The sequence below is a fragment of the Symsagittifera roscoffensis genome, chromosome 8 (genome assembly GCF_963678635.1).
Source record: "Symsagittifera roscoffensis chromosome 8, txSymRosc1.1, whole genome shotgun sequence".
NCBI classification, from domain to species: Eukaryota; Metazoa; Xenacoelomorpha; order Acoela; family Convolutidae; genus Symsagittifera; species Symsagittifera roscoffensis.
The window spans coordinates 32,378,079-32,397,974 of NC_087069.1; the positions used below are offsets into that span (position 1 = coordinate 32,378,079).

Here is a 19,896-nt window from a genome sequence, read left to right on the forward strand (position 1 = left end):
CTCCAATTACAATAATTCCACTTTTTGCTTTGCCGCCACCCAATTTCCCAACCAATAATAAAACATCAGGCATGAATTCAGACACTAATTCACACATCTCAGTTTTATACTCCATCTCACAACTCAATAACCCAGATATCGAAACCCCTGACGAATTTGCCGACTCTGAAATATCTCCATCCAATAATTTTCAAACCAATCCCTCAGTTTTTTCAAAACCCCCTTTTTAACCAATCCCCCCAAATAACCCACTCCCATCCATTTCTACACCCTCCTATGCTTCACAAGTTACCCCAACCTACTCCTCATTTCATTCAGACCGATCATCCAATTCTCCAGATACTCCCCAAATCTCCCAGGAACTAGATAATTTTATCACCCTACAACAACAACCCTTCCACCTTGAAAACCCCACTATAAATCAGATTTCATCCACAATAGAATCATCAAACCCACCTACCCCTACACCCTCTTCAGCTTATACCGCATCATTAGCACCATCATCCACATCCACCGAATCATCAATTAGCACTAATAGAGCTAGCTTACCGCACTTTCAAAAGAAAATTCCCAAACCATCCATTTCGAACAAAACCAGGAACAGCCCGTGAATATATTAATCATCCAAATCACACTAACACGAAAGAATTTTTAGAAATCACCTTACCTTCATTTCCACAGTATACTTTGAACACCCCTACAGATACTAACGATACACGTAGCTTTGTAGATGAACAAGTTTTAATGCCTACACTTCATTGGACATCATATTATCATTTTACTAACCCCCTTTGCCTACCTTTATCTAATACTCACATCGATATAGAACGAAATCAAGATATGCTATATCGACTCACTACACCACTAACACATAGACAATTTACTTACATCGGATATAAAAAATCACTAAAAACATACACTGCAACCCGAGCTAACGAATATACGCTAGAATATTACGATCATAACATCATCCGAACTAACCAAGACCAATTTTTAGATGATGATCGCTTCGCTAACCCACAAATCACAGAAAAATTTTTCATCAAAACACCATATGTTTTTACACTCAATATATTTGATCGCAAATTCGACCACATCATTTCTGAAGCACTAACCGACACACAAGCTTACGAAAGTTTTAAAGAAAGATTTCAATTATTTTCACTAACCTTTCATTTCCTTGCACCACATGAACGAGATTTGCACTGCTCACATGACATTATGTTACGCACTAAACAAACCCACACATATACATATTACCGCTTTATACAAAATCACTTTGACCTACACACTCCATCAAGACAACCACACCATCGTTTTCAATTTATTAACTCTAAATACACATCACCATTTTTTCTTAACTTCACATATTGCATCAAAGATACTAACCTTCACGGTATTCTTCGCAATTATGATCCCATAACCCAAATGTATATTTTTTGTCCCATCACAAAGACCTTCAACGCAGAAGAATCCAGACCCTTCCTTATCCCACATGAATTTGTTCAACCTATAGAAATCCCCATATTAGAATTCATCCACAACACTAAATATAACCACAAATTATATAATCTCATCCAAAACACACCTTATGATTTTGCAGTTGGCACTGAAGAACTAAAAACCATTAAAGCACTTCAATTGCTTTGGCCACTGCTTCAAACTAAAAACATCATTCGCATGCTAGCAAAGTTACTAACAAACTCCGACATAATCCACGACATCTTCCCCCACGGTTTTTTCCCCGACGACTAACAGGTAAGTACAATTTATACATATTCTTAACTAATAAATTTAAAATAAAACACTAACCATTCTTTATCCATGTCTTATTTAGATTTTTAGTCTTCATCTCACGATCATCTGCAAAATACACAAAAGAAAAATAAAAAATAGAAAACTTCTTCAAAGTGTTCAAAACTCTATTAAAAATTTACACTAGAAAATTCAATAAAATTCATACCTATGTAGTAAATTAATTTATAAATTATTTCCCTAAAAGCAGTAATTCTAATAATGATGAAAATTTGTAACTTAATTTTTCCCCAAAACTAGAAGTAAAATTGAAATTCTATGTAGTAAATTGATAAAACGCAAATGCAGTACTAACCTTTTGATATTTTCATTCACTCGCACAAGAATTCTATCCAAACTCGCACAGCTCGCCCACGAAGAAATGTTTAAATAATGAATTTCAGTTTCAAGCTTTCACACTCAACAACTCTAACACACGATAACAAGTTTCAAACTTTCCTTTAACCCGGTTGGAAAGGAATTATATACTAAACAAAACTAACCAATGCAGCTTACTAAAACACCACAACACATAGAATAACAGCATGACTAAGAAAAGGAAACCAACGGTACCCAAACCGGATTAACCCAGTTTAAAACTGGATAATTTATTCTTTTGAAGACTATTATAAAGTCTAAGAAAGAAATAATAAAACACAAAAAAGTCGAAAGACAAACCCATACCAAAAACAATTTGATTTTTGAAAAAAGGACACAACCAACGAAACATAAGAAAAACCACAATAAACCCAACATAAAACGTTATCACATAACAGGACCTCTCACAGAAACCGCACGAAATCATACTCCCACTCCTGGCCTAACCCACCAGAGAGGACGTCCTGAGCATGCTCTATAGCCGGCCTAACCCACCGCGCTACATCCACGCTTTGTGACCACACTCCTATTTTTAATAAGAGGTATTCAAGGGTGAGTAACTCTTCAAAATAACTGAACTAAAACAGAAAGCGTTTGTGAAAACAACTAACAAAAATCATAACTAAAACACCAAACTAATAAAAAAATTTTAAAGAAAGACTTCAGCAGCCGCAATAAACCAGTATACCCTAGATCTATTGAGCCTAGCAGAGACTAGTTAAACACCCTGAGACTAGATAGTATAAGAGTAAGATTAGGATCGGTATTAGACTAAGAAGTTGCACGAATCTATCCGGCCGAAAATAAGATAGCGTGACGAGCAGACGGTGTACCCTATCCGAAATTACTCTATGAGTTAACCACCTCGGTCCTAACTCACTTTGTGTCTTTTCAAACTCTAATTCAGGTCTTTACGAGTTCATTGAGAATACTTTCACAGGCGTATTTCACCCCCCCCCCCCCTTAATCCACCTCGGATCATAGGCGCTAAGGCAGCGCATGATTTTGCTGCTTTTTTCTAAAACTCGATGCCCCCACTTTTAACTGAGTCAAATGGGTCCATAGCGGCCAGCTACAACAACAACTTATATAATTTTACATTGTTTAAATATGAGAGCTACCCGCATCCAAGTTCAGGCGTAAGTAATCTATTATAACGCATTATTATGATGACATTTTGACAATTATAGTTGATTATAACTACCAAAACTAGGTGTTTAAAAGATTTGTAATTTTTTCAATAATCGTGATACGTGATATTTTCCAAGAGATTATAATCTCTTATAATCGATTACCAAAATTAGGTGTTTAAAAGATTTATAACTTTTTAATAATCGTGAGATTTTCCAAGAGATTATAATCTCTTATAATCGATAATAATTGATTATAATCTCTTATTTTGCCAAATTTTGTCTTTTCAAAAAAATATTCTAAATATTTCTTATGGGTTATTAATTTTGTGTCAAAAGGAAAATCTCTAGAAAAAAGATCTTTTCAATACTTTGGTTCATTTGAACACAAAGTTTTACCACGGAACAAAAGTTTCATAGAAATCCTTTCATATTAGTGGAAAGGTTCCCGCGGTATAAGAAAAATAAATCTTCCGAACCAATCATGCAACTAAATCAATTTGCTGATGTTGTGATGGGCAAAAAAGCCTAAAATACGTATCACAAATCAACTCTGAACTGAAAAAAAACCTAAAAAATTTGAATTGATTGGAAAACTTCAAAAAGAATGTTTTCATTTTTTATAGGAACCAACGTCTACAAAAAGCATAAAATAAAAGCAAGTTAGATGCAACTTCAAAGACAAAATGGACAAACAAAAAGATTATAATCAAATTTAATCGATTGTAATGGATTTTTGTGCAAAACTAATGAATTAGAGTTTTGAATTTAAAAAATGGATTATAATCAATTATAATTGATTATAATTGTATCGAATTATAGACAAATAAATAATCGATTATAATCGATTATAATGATTTATAATTGATTATAATTTGATTTTAAGAAGAGAGATTATAATCGTTTATTAATTGATCAAAATCGATTGTTTCTTAATTTCAGTAGGACTGGTACTATAATCCTATTATAATCAGTTATTAACGTTTGAAATTGGATGCAGGTATTCATGTGTTCTACAAAGCTTATGCGCAAATGATTTTAAAAGTTGTAGTCATACTTACAAGTGGACCCACACATCTGCCTTGTGGCGAAGGATTAGGTCTCTAGTCCACTCCATCTTTTCACTAAAAAAGCATACAAAAGATGCAAAATCAATCAATATCAGCCAATTGCTATTAAGACGGTACGCCAAAACAACGGAAACTACGCAAAAAACGTTTTTTTAATTTCTGAAATAGGATCAGTAGCAAATCATAATTAACTCGTTCCAAGGTGTGCAATAATCCAAATTCTTATCAAAGAAAGACGACCATCTTGAGCATGCGCTGAAGGTAATTCAACCTGTTGAAGTTCAGCTGAAAACTTTTTATTGAGTACTATATTAACTAGACCTGATTTCTTAACATATGCACTGTTTATCCAGAAGAAAAAGACTGGATAAAATAAAAAAAAAGCCAAAGCGGTTGTTCCTTTTTTTGAATCTTATTAACGTGTTTTTATAAGGAATATAGTTAAGAACTAATTTCAGACCTGAAAATTGTTTCGTTTAATTCTATATTTCAAATGAAACGATGTTTTTTGGGTGTACGCTTTTATGACCCTATGATGTTTGTAAAAGCGTCAAGGCTTCATTACCAAAACAATTTGTTATTGTAGGAGCAACCAATCAAATATGTGTTTCTTTTTTTATTTAATTAGATTATCTGAAAACGGAAAAGATTCAAATAAATTCAACTTATTGTAGTTTTTCTGGTTCTTGGTGTGAAGTTTCTCTTGATTTTGTTGATTTTTATTTTCTAAGGGTAGCATGTAATTTGCCTAACCCTTGATTTGAAGCAAAGTTGTTCACTTTGTCATTTGATTTTTCTCAATTCATTACTTTTGAGAAACTCTTCAATAATTTGTATACCTGTTCTTCATTGATTGAACAATTACCTTGAGGTTTTTTTATTTTTTTTGTCTGTACTTGTTTTAACTTTTTAAGACGGAACGCAGATCGAGGTACAGATTTTTTTTGATCTTGCAGATTTCTCAGAGCAGTTTAATTGGCATCTCCGATAAAATAACATTTGGACTAATTACTTGTATAAACTGTTTTTATACTATAATGAAAACAGATGAGCTGAAAAACTGCCGTTTGATAAAATCGGAAAAGAGTCAAATTCACTTTTTTACTGTACAAAATGCATGCTCGATCTCTTCCATTAAAGTTCGTTCCAGGTTGAAATTTTGAAATTTCTCGAAAAATTAAGGATCATTCTTTTGTTTGTGGCAAATAAATTATTTTTAATCGACTCTGATTTAAATTCAACTTCTTTTTTTTCCTATAGATTTAATAAGGAATCCGAAAAAATAAGTGTTATCTGCATAAGGAAAAAATGTGATATTTGGTGTTGCGGCATGTTGGTAAGCTTGAATAACAATAGAAAAAGCAGGTGACCCAAAAAAACTTTCAGATACCCGACAAGGAGCTTTCTCTGTTGATGACTTTTTTTAAAGATAAAAACTTACTTCTTTTGTTAAGACTTGATTTGAGGTAATTGATTTTATTTGATTTGATTGAAGGTCTTATCAACACTATAGAAAATTTAAAAAAGATCTAGGAAAGAGCAGTGTTGAAATTTAGCGGTAATTTTGCTCACAAGGCTTTCTAAAACTTGTAATGTAGCATTTACTGTTGGGAGTTTGTCGCGGAATCCAAACTACTCACTGCTTAAATTTTCAGTTTTATTGAGAAAATTTCTCTTTCTTTTCGATACAAACTTCCTAACCTATTTTCAAGACAACTCTTTTTAAAGGTCTTATCATCATTATCGAAAGTTATAGAAAGATCTAAGAGCGTGCAGTGTTCAAATTTACCAGTGATTTTGCTTACAAGACCTTCTAAAGTTTTTACTGTAGCATTAACTTTTGGAGTTTGTTGCGGAATCCAAACTGTTCGTTGCATAAATTTTCAAATTTATTTAAAAGATTTTTAATCTTTTCGATAAAATTTCCCATGTTTTTTTCTTAAAGCAAAATCAATTAAATATGTCTATAGTTTTATGGAAATGACTCGTCTCTTTTTTTGAATATGAAAATTTGTTTTGTTGTTTGTAGACCACTGAGATACAATGCTTTGCCATTATTCTGTTTACAAACACTAATCAAAGTGTTGTTTTGAAAGGAATAGTTTTTTGATCAAATTGTTCAATGTACCGGGATTATTTTTAGTTTTTTTGTCGGGCAGTTTTTTTATTTTGTCATAACTGTTTATCAATTCGTTTTCGAAAAATCTTTTTTGTTGTGAAATCCAGACGACAACTCGGCCGCTTTCTATATACGTTTTTCTTCGGCGCCAGATTTTTTTTCATATTTGTGGGTCAATAAAACTTATGTACTGCACTGATTTTCATTTTTTCCGTAATTTTTACAGACGTTCGAAACAAAAAAATGAATTGTTTATGGGACTGTTTGCTTCAAAGTTTTCAACAAGTTGCTTAAAAAATCTAGTGGTGAAACGCTGGGCCTGCATAGCTCTTTTGAGACTTTTCCTTGTTTGTAATTTTTTAAGTTTGATTTTGAAATTTAAATTTTTGATCTATAAAATTCCCATAAAACGATTATCGTGGGTTAGTTCAATTCCCTAAAGTCCATTCAAAATGCTTTGCTTTACCCTTACGATGCGTTAAGTTGAAGAAAAGCATCAAAAAATTTACAAGCTTAGATTACTTAAAATCTCTTTGATATATTGGATTGGAAATGATTGTCGTTCTAACTGGCATTCCATCAGTTGTTTAAAATTTACTCTTAGCGACTCAAGGAAAATCCAATGGTTTCAATATCCTTTTGCGTTCATGTAACGTCTGTTCATAAAGCAATAAAACAACAAGAGGTAACTATTTAGTTCTGGACATATTTGTTAATACTGCCATCTGTCCGAGTAGTGAAGAGAGTACCGAAAAATTCGCATGTTCCCTTGACAAAACTCTATCGGAAAATTGTTTGATATTTACTAAAATATAGAAAATTTTACAAAGATTCAATTATTTTAAAGTCTTTCTAGTTGTTTTTTGCTTTTTGGAGCAACCGAAAAGAAATGAACGCTAACAAACTACAAGCATGAGCTCTTAAAATAATTTTAAAAAATCGAGAAAAAGCCGTTTCACTTCGGACACCATATCACCTTTCAAAACAACCCAGCAGAAAAAACACTAATAACTAGTAACCTGGTCAAAGGAAATATAGATAGAGAGAGAGGCATTGCTGTGTAGGCACCCGCAGCAATCCATGTTTGCAGCTCCAATTCCAAAAAAAACTAGAAAGTTTATTCGTAACCGAATTCGATCTATAGAATGCATTTAAGTCTTTTCCAAAGGAATCAGGAGCAAGTCGGGATTAAAAAACTCCTCAAATGTTTAAAAATCTTGTCAGTGAATCGAAGAACTTAATTTTCTGAGATCGCTCACTAAGCTGGTAATCCTTATTGGAGATAGCAAAACACTCGAGCCCCTAAAGTTTTCTTTTTTGGCGCAAACCTTATCGCTCTCATAAAGATAGACGGTGGGTTGAGACCGATTGCAAAGATGTATCGCGACTAAATGCGCTGGAAGCAATGTCCTCCACAAGCGACAAAACTGCTTCGGAAACCTGCAGGTTGGTTGTAAAAGTAGACGAGGAGCAAAAATAGTTTCACTGATTTCAAAAACTAATCTAGCGCAACGGCAATCTAAAATGCACTGTTCTCTCAAAACTAGACTTAAAGAACGCTTTTGAACCTCTAAATAGAGAGACAATGTTGTATCATGTTTTAGAATCAAAAATTAACATCTGGTATCTAGATTGTGGAAAGTTAGCCAAAAACTATAAGGCAAATTTTGCCAAAAACAATTGCTTGACAAAAACTGAGGATTTTGGGAAAAATTGTACTATTCACGCATATACTACATAGTGACGGAGCGTAGAAAAAGCATCTATACACGACTGGTGACAGTTACTTAAATTCTACTCGTTTTTCACCGTCTAGACCTAGCCAGTTAGTTTTTTGGTCTGATTAGGGCTGAATAAAATTTTACCATTTTTTAGACCATCAGTCAAACGACTTTTCATCAGATTTTGTTTACATGCAAACATAACCACATAGCTGGGTCTCGCATCCCCAGACTACGTGATTACGATTAAAAACACGGCTCGAAATCCTTTATTTACTATGTTTTTAGTGACAGTTACATACTAAATCTATTGGGATGGATTGACTTTTCCTCTTTCTAGCTACTCATGCTCTGAAATACTATATAAAACCGAAGTTAATTCAAATATTTAGGGCATCCCAGCAGATAAAAAGTGTATCTTACAGTCTACCCAGTCTCTGGGCACTGGGCCTCCAATTCGGTGCTCCTCCCGAGATAACACTCTTATCTGTTCAATCTCGTGGCACAGGATGGTACGGATTCACTCCGGCTGTCCCACGGAAGCCTCCTTTCTTCTTATCTGCTTCGGCAAAGTGCCCTTTCGTGCGTGATCTTCACGATAAGGGACTTTTTTTCTCTTGGGTTCCCCGACTTGTTCGTTCGAAGTTCTCGTTTGTTGTGATATTCTTCTCTTTTTTGGTCAAAATGGCCATTTTCTACGTTTCCAGGAAAAAATCTTCTGAAAATCGAAAAGCTAAATTTCAAAACTTCGAGAATATTCTGGCCCTCCTTTTCATCAGGAATTCGTTTTAACAACATTAACCTCTGTTTTGTTCTCGTCGGAGGGTTCAACTGTGCCAATCCGGCGGAATAGCACAAATCTCGGATGTCATTGAAAAACTAGCCGCGCTATTTGGTTCTTAAATACTAAAAAACTGCTTTAAAATGCCCAAACTACTATATTTTCTGCGTGCCAGCGCTTCTTTTTTCTTGCAAATTATGTTTTGAAAGCTACGACAAAATACAGAAAACTCGTTATGCAAGGTTACTAATGAGAAGGTGGATCAAAACTAGCCAATCTCCCGGCAGCCAAAGGCATCTTAGGTGTTCCTTTCGCTCGTCTACTAAATTTACAGGTTTTCTTAGCCTCAGCACTACAAGCAAAAAACCTTGAGCAAAATTTTTAGTTTCGACCATAAGGATGGAACCTATAGAGACATAGAGAGAGAGAGAGACAGAAAACGGTTGTTTATAATGATGCGCTTTAACGGTAGGTTTGAACTTGAAATGACTAAGGAAAGCGAAATCCAAAAAAAATGGTTGAGTCATCCAGGTAAAAATCTAAGACTAAAACTATCGCAATAGCTATTCAGAGCCGAGATAGGACTGCAATTTAGCTCATTAATTTCCAAACGGCATAAAAGCGCGTGCGGAAAAAAAAATTGTAACTAAAAGATTCACTAAGCATCTTCTACTCACATTCTTTTTGGTTTAGAGCTACGACTCCTCTACAGGACCAATCAGAAGGGACCAGACGGTTTCACGATCGTTCTAAAAACCGTTGGTAAGCAGTTCTTGTGGGATGGAACGGTAATAGACACTCTAACCCCCTGTAAAACTTTTGCGCGGTAGGTTTGTAAATCCAGTACGGCTGCCGTTGAAGCGGAAGACCAAAAAAATGTCTAATAGAAAGTCTTAGCAGATGTTGAATATAATTATTTACCGCTAGCTCTTAATTTTCAGAGCGCGCCCGGCCCCAGCACGAACGTTTTTCTGAGCAAGATTCGTAAGAACCCAAACTTATGTACTGAGGAACCCATTGCAGGCAGCTTATTAAAACAGAGAATCTCCATGACAATACAAACTGCGAACGCGGCCTGCGCATTTGGCACAATAAATGACAAAAACAACTTTTGAGGAATTTTTTGCTTACAATACAATATGTTGTATGTTTTCTCGTGTCGAGTTGTGTGTTCCTATTGAAGAAACGTAAGCCGTATCGAGTTAGCTCTTGAAAATTTCAAAGGAGGTGTACATGGTGGATTTGCTCTTTGCCATCTTTTCAATAGTAACCTTTTTGTCAAGTGTGATCTTTTTCCTAGTATCGCACTCCTTCAGTTTAAAGGCTTACTTCTCTTCGACAAAATCGTCTCAGGCCAAAAAGATTTTTCTATCTGGGATTACATATCTATGAAACCGAATAAACGATATGCTTTGAGAAACCACGAGAAGATGTTTCACGAGCCAATCACAAAGAAGCGACAAACCGACGAGTTCTTCTTTCCAAGAGCAGTACGTAACGCAAATTTCCTGCATCTCAACACGTCAATTTGGATTTTTGACACCCCTGCTGTTTCTCCTGACTGTTAAAAAATGCTTTATCAAGTTTATTCAAGTGGATTGCGATGAAAATTTAAACCCTTAATTCTGTATATAATTGTCTTGGTATTTAGTCTTGGTATTTGTTTAATTTGATTCATTGATTTGTATTCCCCCATACATTTATTGTTTCACCTAACCTCAACCTAAATATAGCCCCACAAATGTTCTGCCGTGATGGTATCCATTTCTCGTTCTACGGTAACTTGATACCGCCCTCCTTCAAAAATGGCTACTCAAACACGCTGCCTTATTTGTAAAAACAGCCTGCGAGGCGGAGGTGTTTGGTATTCACATGCCCAGGCTACATGCATGTAAAATGCAGCGGCCTAGCCCGCAGAAGTGATCACTATGACGAATTCAGTTGTCATCGCTGCACCTCTCAATTTCATTCAGCTAACGACAAGCATGAATGCAATCCCCCAACCCTAGCTACAACCACGCTCCCCCAAATGCACCTTCACCCTTCCACTGCCCCACACTCACAAAACTCAGGAGAGTCTTCCACTATAGAACCCAGAAAAATACAAGACCCATGGTCAAACCCCTGTCCAGAACTCATAGAAACCACCAGGAAAATATACACCGAAGTGGTCCACTGGAAACCGGTCTTTATGATCTTGGCAAAAAATAAAGTTGGTTATAATTTTATTGAAACCCTCAATAGAACTTTGAACAGCCTAATAGAAAACAACGAAAAAACCTTCGCAATGCTCGCAGCGATGATTTTTCCACACTTATTACTGTGCAAAACAAAGTCCGAAATTGACGGATCTTTATCCAAATTAATAGCAAGGCGACTTAAGCAATGGCAAGACGGAGACCTGGATGAACTATATAGCAAAAGGAAGGCGCTGCAAATGCGCTTGTTGAAAGGAAGAAGAAGAGAAGTTGAAACTGAAGCACAACACTTCAACAAACTAATGAATACTGGAAAAATATCAAGCGCAATTGCAAAACTAACAGACACATCTAAAGGCGTTCTTTCGTTCGATGAGATTGTCAAAGGTAAGACAGTAGAACAGACTCTCATAGAGAAGCACCCACTATCTAAACCAATTGATGAGAACTATTTTTTACCCGTCTCAAACGAAACAATTCCTTTCCATCCATCGATATTTGATCAGATAAATTGTCAACATAGCAAGAAGGCAGCCATGAGAACGCACAGATCGCATCAACCATCTGGCCTCAATGCAAATGAATGGAGACGTATTTTAACACACTTCGGGCTACAATCAGTTGAGATTTCAAAACAATTGCTAAAATTTCCAAAAAATTGGCCACCGAAGAACTAAATCCAGAACAAATGGAGCCATATAACGCATGCAGATTAATAGCCTTAGATAAGAATCCAGGGGTAAAACCCATAGGCATGGAAGAAGTTATGCGTAGGATAATAGGGCGAACAATAACCAAATGCCTAAAAAACGAACTCATGTCGCTCGGTTCGAACTACCATCTCTGTCTAGGACAAAAATGAGGCATTGAATATGCGATCCACACGCTAAAAGATCAATACAGCAAAACTTCCGTCGATGCTGTTTTACTGATAGATGCCGAAAACGCTTTCAACTCGCTGAACCGAAAGCTGGCATTGAAAAAAATAGAAACACCTGCCCTTCTCTTTTAACAGCGATTAAGAACTCCTACTCCAATCCATCTAAACTGTTCGTTAACAAAAAAACAATCTACTCTCAAGAAGGGACAACCCAGGGGGATCCACTAGCAATGGCCATGTACAGTCTAGCCATAATACCCCTGATAAAACTTTTATCAGTGGACGATGTAACCCAGAAATGGTACGCAGACGACGGAAACGCAGTCGGTAAATTAAGCAATCTACGAACCGTCATCGATAAAATTGTATCACTGGGTATTTTTTTTGGCTACCACGTGAAAGAATCCAAATGCCAACTCATTGTCAAGGATGAAAAACTCGGTGAAGTTCAGAAAATCTTCGCAAATACAGGAATCACTACAAAGGCAGGAGCCCAAGTGCTTGGTTTAGTTATAGGAACAGCATCTGAATGTAAAAAGTTCCTCAAACTTCAACAGAATGAGCAAATCAAAATTTTGAAAAAACTAACGAAAATCGCTAAAACCTCCCCCCAAAATGTTTATGCCTGCTATACTAAAGGAGTTCAAGAAAAGTTTTCATTTCTTGCCAGGACAAAGCCTAACACAATGGAAAACTTAGAAATAAGTGAAAATATTATCAAAGAACAATTCCGTGAGATATCCTCCTTACCCCTTAAAATGGGCGGACTTAACATCAAGCTGCCATCCGATCATAAAAGCTACCTAGAATGGTCTGAGGAAAGATCACTAGTACTGGAATCTCAAGATCCTGTTACAGCAGTAACACGGCAAGAAAAAATAAGTACGAAAATCAAAAAATTGAAAACTGAAAGAACAAATCGAAAAAAGAAACAAACCTCATTAACTCTTTAAATGAAACAGATAAATATGCAATCGACCTGGTCTCTGGAAAGGGAGTCTGTAACTGGCTGAATGCTTTACCACTGAGCAGATACAACTTCAACCTGAATAAATCAGAACTCAGAGATTGTATTTACTAAAGATACGGATGGGAACCAACCAAAAACGCACTCACATGTGCATGTGGTGCTAAGTTTAACTTGACAAATGCGCTTCACTGTGCAAAGGGTGGTTACACACACATAAGACACAATGAAACTAGAGACACATTCGCCAACCTCATGAACGAGGTTTGCCATGACGTCGAGATTGAGCCGAAACTTCAGCCGTTGCAAGGCGAAAGCTTTGTCAACGATTCAACTACAACTGAAGATAATGCACGACTTGACATTAAGGCAAACGGACTCTAGGGTTCAAGATTCAGCCGCGCTTTTCAATCCCCATGCCAAAACATCGCGAAAACTGCATAAGGACGCATACAAATACAAGGAAACGCTGAAGAACTCCGAACTCCCGAATTTTAAACGTAGAGCAGAGTAGCTTCTGCCCGCTAATTTTCGGATGCACCGGTGGCGCTGCTCCAACAGCCACGCGGACGATGCAGCTATTAGCCGAAAAACTAAGTGTAAAAAGACAATAAAGCTATCCAGAATCTATAAACTACTTAAGAACTTAAATAAGATTCGCGCTCCTGAGGAGCTCTATACTTTGTATAAGGGGGTGCAGATCGCTACGCAAACTTCAATTTATCGACAACTCCATAAGCGCTGTTGTAGAGGAAGGACTGCTAAGATAAATTAACATTACGACGATGCATTTAATGCTGATTTATGACATCATTGCTGATATATATATATATATATATATATATATATATATATATATATATATATATATATATATATATGCATTTTTATATCGCTGGTATGGCCCTATCAAGCTTGTGCACTTACCGTAACTAAACGGAAGGGCCCCTTTTGTAATTTAGTTTTTTTGTGCAATTAAGTCTTCTACTACTACTTTTACTTCATTACTAATCATCTCCTTTTTGTCATTATCACTTCCACATCTAGAGAGTTCCAAGGATTTTGACCGGAATATGTGAAGGGACTCCTGTAACCTCGGTTATTATGATACTTTTGACCTGATTACCCCCCAAAAAATATTAGGTTTTTGAAACCTGATTATGCACTAAAAATGTGCGAAAACGTTCTTTATTTCACGAAATTAACGTTTTCGAACTTGTATGAAACTTTCAATCTTGATGATGCACCAAATGTGCGAAAACGAGCAAGTTCAAATCTGCAAAAGCGAGTGAATTCATTTTTTGAATATCTGATGAAAGAGTCATTTCGTAAATTTTGGTTGTCCGATCATTTTAGCCTAATTGTTGTGATAAACTTATTAAATAGATTTGTTATGTTTGATGTTTGTGCCTGTGTGTGGAGCGCCCTCTGAGGGATTTTAGAGACAGGTCTGTCAAGTGGCTTTCTGTGGGGAGGTGGGGAACTGGAACTGGCTTGAGAAGTCTGGTGGTGCGCCGCTGGACCTACTGAGCTCGGGTGAGATTGTTCCTTGTTTTTGATTTTTAACCTTTATGCTGCCTTTTAACCTTTTAAATTAATTTAGTTGTCTTTTTTTTTATTTGCTGATTTGTAAAATTCCCACTAACCGCTTATCATGGGTTAGTTCAGTCCCCTAAAGTCCAGTCAAAATCCTTTTTTTTACCTTTATGCTGCGTCAAGATGAGGAAAAACAACAAAGAGTGTACAAGCAAAGATTGCTTAAAACCTTCAGGACTGATAAATTGGATTAAATGTGATTGTTGTTCTAGTTAGTATCATATCAGTTGTGTAAATATTTCTCTTAGCGACTCTAAGAAAACCCAATGGTTTCAGTGTCCTTTATGCGTTGATGTAAAATCTGTTAATAAAGCAACAATAGGTAATGATTTAGTGCTAGACAATTATGTTAATACAGCCATCTCAAATGTCCGAGTACTCAAGAGAGTACCAAAAGACTCGCGTGTTCCCTTGGCGGAAAATCTGTCGGACAAAATAAATGACATCGTCTACAATGTAGAAGATGTTACAAAATGGCTAATTTTTTAAACGTCGTTCTTGTTTTTTTTGGAGCAACCGAAAAGAAGTGGACGCAAACAGACCACAAGCATGAGCTCTTTGATAAATAAAAAAATTCGAGCAAATGACGTGTCACTTCCAAAACCCCATCCCCAAGTTTCAAGCCCGCCTCTGAGTGACCTCGAGCAGAGAATAAAGTTAATAAGTAGTAAGCTCGATGAAGGAAATGTAAAGGGAGGAATAAGGCTTGCTGCTTCGGATGACAAAATAGCTCCTTTTTCAACTGATAACTATCAAAAATTATTATCTAAGCACCCGCAGCGAGCCAAATTTGCAGCTCCAAATCCAGAAAAGTTGGATAGTTTTTTCGTAACCGATTTCGACCTATACAAAGCGATAATGTCCTTTCCAAACGGATCAGCAGCAGGTCCTGATAAAATATTTCCTCAAATTTTTAAAGATCTTGTTAGTAAGTCGAATGGCAGTGCAGGACTTAATTTTCTGAAATCGCTTACTAAGCTGATAAACCTCATTGGAGATGGCAAAATACCGGAACCACTAAGACCTTTCTTTTTTGGCGCAAAGCTTATCGCCCTCATAAAAATAGACGGAGGGTTGAGACCGATTGCCATAGGCAACACGCTGAGACGTATCGCGTCTAAATGCGCTGGAAGCAAGGCCCTCTCCGAGCGACAAAATTTTTTCGGAAACGTACAGGTAGGATGCAGTACCAAACGAGGAGCAGAAATAGCTGCGCACTCGTTTCGAAACCTAATTGAACGCGACGACAATCCAAAATGTACTGTTCTTTTAAAACTAGGTTTTAAGAATGCCTTTAACTCTTTAAACAGAGAAACAATGCTGAATCATGTTTTTTCAAATCGCCCCGAATTATATAATTACACCCATTGCGCGTATGCTAAACCTAGTTACCTTTTTTACGGAAGCTCTGTCATAATGTCAGAAGACGGAACTCAGCAAGGTGATCCTGAAGCCCCACCCCTTTTTGCGGAAACAATTCATACACTAGTCAAACAGTTGGAGTCGAAAATTAACATCTGGTATTTAGATGATGGGAATTTAGCCGACGACTATAAGGTAGTACTCCGGGACCTTAAAAACATTCTGAAATCGGAACAAATTTACGGCCTGAGCTTAAACACTGAGAAGTGTGAACTTTGTTTTTTGGGACCGACTACTAGTACACAGTATAATTCAATTTTAACACAATTTCGAAAAATATGCCCCAAAATAAAAATAAAAACAAAAGAAGAACTCCTCATTTTAGGATCTCCAATCGGCGAACTTTGCCGAAAAGAATTACTCGACGAAAAAATTAGGGAGCTTGAAAAAATCTCGGATGTCATTGACAAACTAGACGCCCATTATGGTTTTTACATCCTGAAAAATTGCTTTAGCATGCCAAAACTCCTATATTTTTTGAGTACGAGCCCTTGTTTTTTGCAAAATGATTTTTTGGAACGCTACGATAAATTACTAAGAAATTCGTTATGCAAGGTCACTAACGTGAAAATGGATGATAACCAGTTTTTACAAGCAGTTCTCCCGGCAGCCAAAGGTGGCTTGGGCGTTTCTTCCGCTCGTCTACTCACTTTACCCGCTTTCTTAGCCTCAGCAGTAGGAGCAAAAGATGCCTTGAGCGAAATCTTTGGTTTGGAGCATGTGGATGGAACCTATGATGATGCGCTTAAACGGTGGTTTGACCTTGGAAAAATTGAAATGGCTCCGGAAAATGAAATCCAAAAAAATTGGACGGAGCCAATTTTTGACAGCGAAATTGCAGACTTGATTTTACGACTCGAACCAACGGACGTGAAAAGGTTCAACGCGTTCCAAGATAGATTTGGATCCCAATGGTTGAACGTCATCCCCTGCAAAAATTTAAGGTTAAAACTGTCGAACCAACAACTCAGAATTGCGATAGGACTTCGATTAGGATCAAAAATATGCGAACGGCATAAATGCGTGTGCGGAAAAGACGTTACTGAGGATGATTGGCATGGTCTTTCTTGCCTCAAAAGTGCAGGGAGATTCTCTAGGCATTCAAACCTGAATGCCCTTATAAAGCAGAGTCTATCATCTACTCACATTCCGTCTGTTTTAGAACCACGACACCTATACAGGACCGATCAGAAGCGACCAGACGGTTTGACGCTCGTTCCATGGGCTGATGGTAAGCAGCTCTTGTGGGATGTAACGGTAGTAGACTCCTTAGCTCCTTGTAGGATTAATGCCGGGTCTGTTTGTAACCCTGGTACGGCTGCCGCTGAAGCGGAAGAGCGAAAAATTGACAAATATAAAGATCTTGTAAATGATGTATATCTTTTTCAACCGCTAGCTTTTGAAATTCAGGGCGCGGCCGGCCCCAGCACAGAAGTTTTTTTTGAGCAAGCTTTGTAAGAACCTAAGCATATGCACTGAGGAACCCAGAGCAGGCAGCTTTTTAAAACAGAGAATCTCCCTGGCAATACAGATTGCGAACGCCGCTTGCGTACTCGGAACAATAAATGACAAAATAACTTTCGACGAAATTTTTTACTTGTAACACTTGCATATTATATTATCTCGTGTCGAGTTGCGTGTTCTTATTGAAGAAGCGTAACCCGTATCGATTTTAAATGAAAAGGACTTAAACACTTGACATCTTCTTTTATCATTATCACTTCCATATCTAGAAAATTCCAAGGATTTTGACTGGAATACATGATGAAGGGACTCATGACTGTAACCGCGGTTACTATGATACTTTTGACCTTCTGATTATATGTCAGAGAAAAAAAAAACTAAGAAAAGACGAAAAAAAAGAAAAAAAAAACAAAAAAAAAAAACAAAAAAAAAGAAAAAAAAAATTTTTTTAATCTACGAGTTTGTAACTAACATGTATTATGAGTTTGTAACTAACATGTATCATGAGTTTGTAACTAACATGTATTATGAGTTTGTAACTAACATGTATTGCTGTGTCAGATGACCCAGGTAAGTAATAATTGAGCCATCCTTCATGTAATTCTGAAAGTGTTTGATTTTTGACTCCGAGGCGTTTTCCGGTACCTGATAGTTTATCGAAACACATTGCCAACAGTCCTCTGCTTGATCCAGGAGACGTGATAGCTGGTTAAGATAATTTTCATATGCTTGTAAGTGATATGATATAATTTCAGGTACCTTTTGATATTTATAAATCATATTTTTACATCGATTAAGTAATTGACTGTCGTTTTGATCAGACATAACGTGAAGCTCATTTATCACAGTTTCGTAATCCATACAGCGATTGAGAAATTTCTTCGCCATCGTTTTGTTTTTAGCTGCCAAGCGGTACATATAGGATACATCTTTCCGCTGTAGCTCCAAGTCTTCTTTTTTGATCAGGCTTCGTTTATGTTTGTCTTTTCGCTCGAAAGTTTCTGCCATTCGTTTTACTGCTGGCATATATATGTACCAAAGAAACGTATCAAGAATAATTGCGGATATCGTGGCTGTTGCTAGCATTTCAAGCAAAGTAATAATTGACAAATCCTCCAATGCCATTGTGGTTGCTCAGCTCAAACTAATTTTATTTTGCAGTAAGTTGCATTTGACCACTGTATAATTTTTCTTTGGTTTTTCCTTGAAGGTTGCAGTTCTCTTATTCAGCTTGTTTTAATGAACGGTTTTGTTATTACACTTATTTCTGTTTTTCCTCAAATTGTTAAGCAGTCCAAAACTGATTCATTTTAAAAAAGCGTAAATTGATGCACTGCAGCTGTCTACGTTGGATTTTTTTTGCCCTATGAAAAAATTCCATAGCTGCTTTTTTGTATTTGAGAAGCTATGCTCTGACGAAAATGAAACTTTCAGATCTTTATTCAATAAAACGTTCCTCAATGGTTTATTGTTCCGACTTTCGAAGAAAACGGAATATTTATGCTCGGTGTCGTTTTTTTTCAGCACCAATCGATAATAATAATTTTCAACAAAATTTATTTTAATACCCCATTGAAGATATCGCCTTCCTAAATTCAAATGAAAAAAGATATTTCACCTCCGAATATTTTTTGTGAAGTTCTGGGGATTTGAAATTTGCCATGTTCTGGACTAAATTATACGCGCTTTTAAGAGTTTATTCATCATAATGCTGAGAGCGTAACGCACAGCAAAATCGTTCCAAATTGAATTGAGGCTAGCTAATTTGTCGTATCAATTTCGTACGACTCAAAATTTTACACATAAATTTTGTCCAAAATATATAGGTTTTCAATATTTTCTTTTCCCAAAAACTATTTGATACGAATTAAGGGACAGTCAGAACATTCAGGGCTTTGCCCTGATATACGAGCAGTCTTGTTGTTCATTATCGCCGTTATTGACATTTTTTCTGATTAATAAGCTACTGCTTTTCGAGCATATAATAAATGTTAAGTCAATCGAAGATTGACTTCCGATGCATTAAGATACATCCTCATAAATTGAAGTGGAACTGCATTCAATTTTTTCGGATTAATTTCCTATGACTATCCCTTGTTAGCTCAATTAAGATTTTAAAAAAACGAAAATTATCTGCTCGACGAAAATCTATCACGCGATTAGCAAGTCTCCACAGTGTAGAGTAGTATTTTGCTTTTGAATTGATATCGCGCGATACCGATTTGCCAATTGCGACCAGATTAATTAGGCTATTGCAACTGGATACCAGTCTTTTCTGGATAACAGAAATTTTTCCTCTCTTGTTTTTTCTCTTTGTTATTTTTATGTTTGTATTGTCATCAAACTGAATGTTTCCAGATTTCTGATGATGTCTTA

The 19,896-nt window shown here is 36.3% G+C and overlaps 1 protein-coding gene across 2 annotated transcripts in view; it reads left to right on the plus strand.

The window, feature by feature from the left end:
* The first annotated feature begins 14,394 nt into the window (after window positions 1-14,394).
* The window catches only part of LOC134852980 (protein VAC14 homolog), a 39,728-nt gene continuing 34,226 nt past the window's right edge, over window positions 14,395-19,896 (plus strand). For both annotated transcript variants that reach the window (XM_063868874.1, XM_063868875.1), the window contains exon 1: window positions 14,395-14,422. The gene's annotated coding sequence lies outside the window, so the exon portion shown is untranslated. The remainder of the gene's footprint in view (window positions 14,423-19,896) is intronic.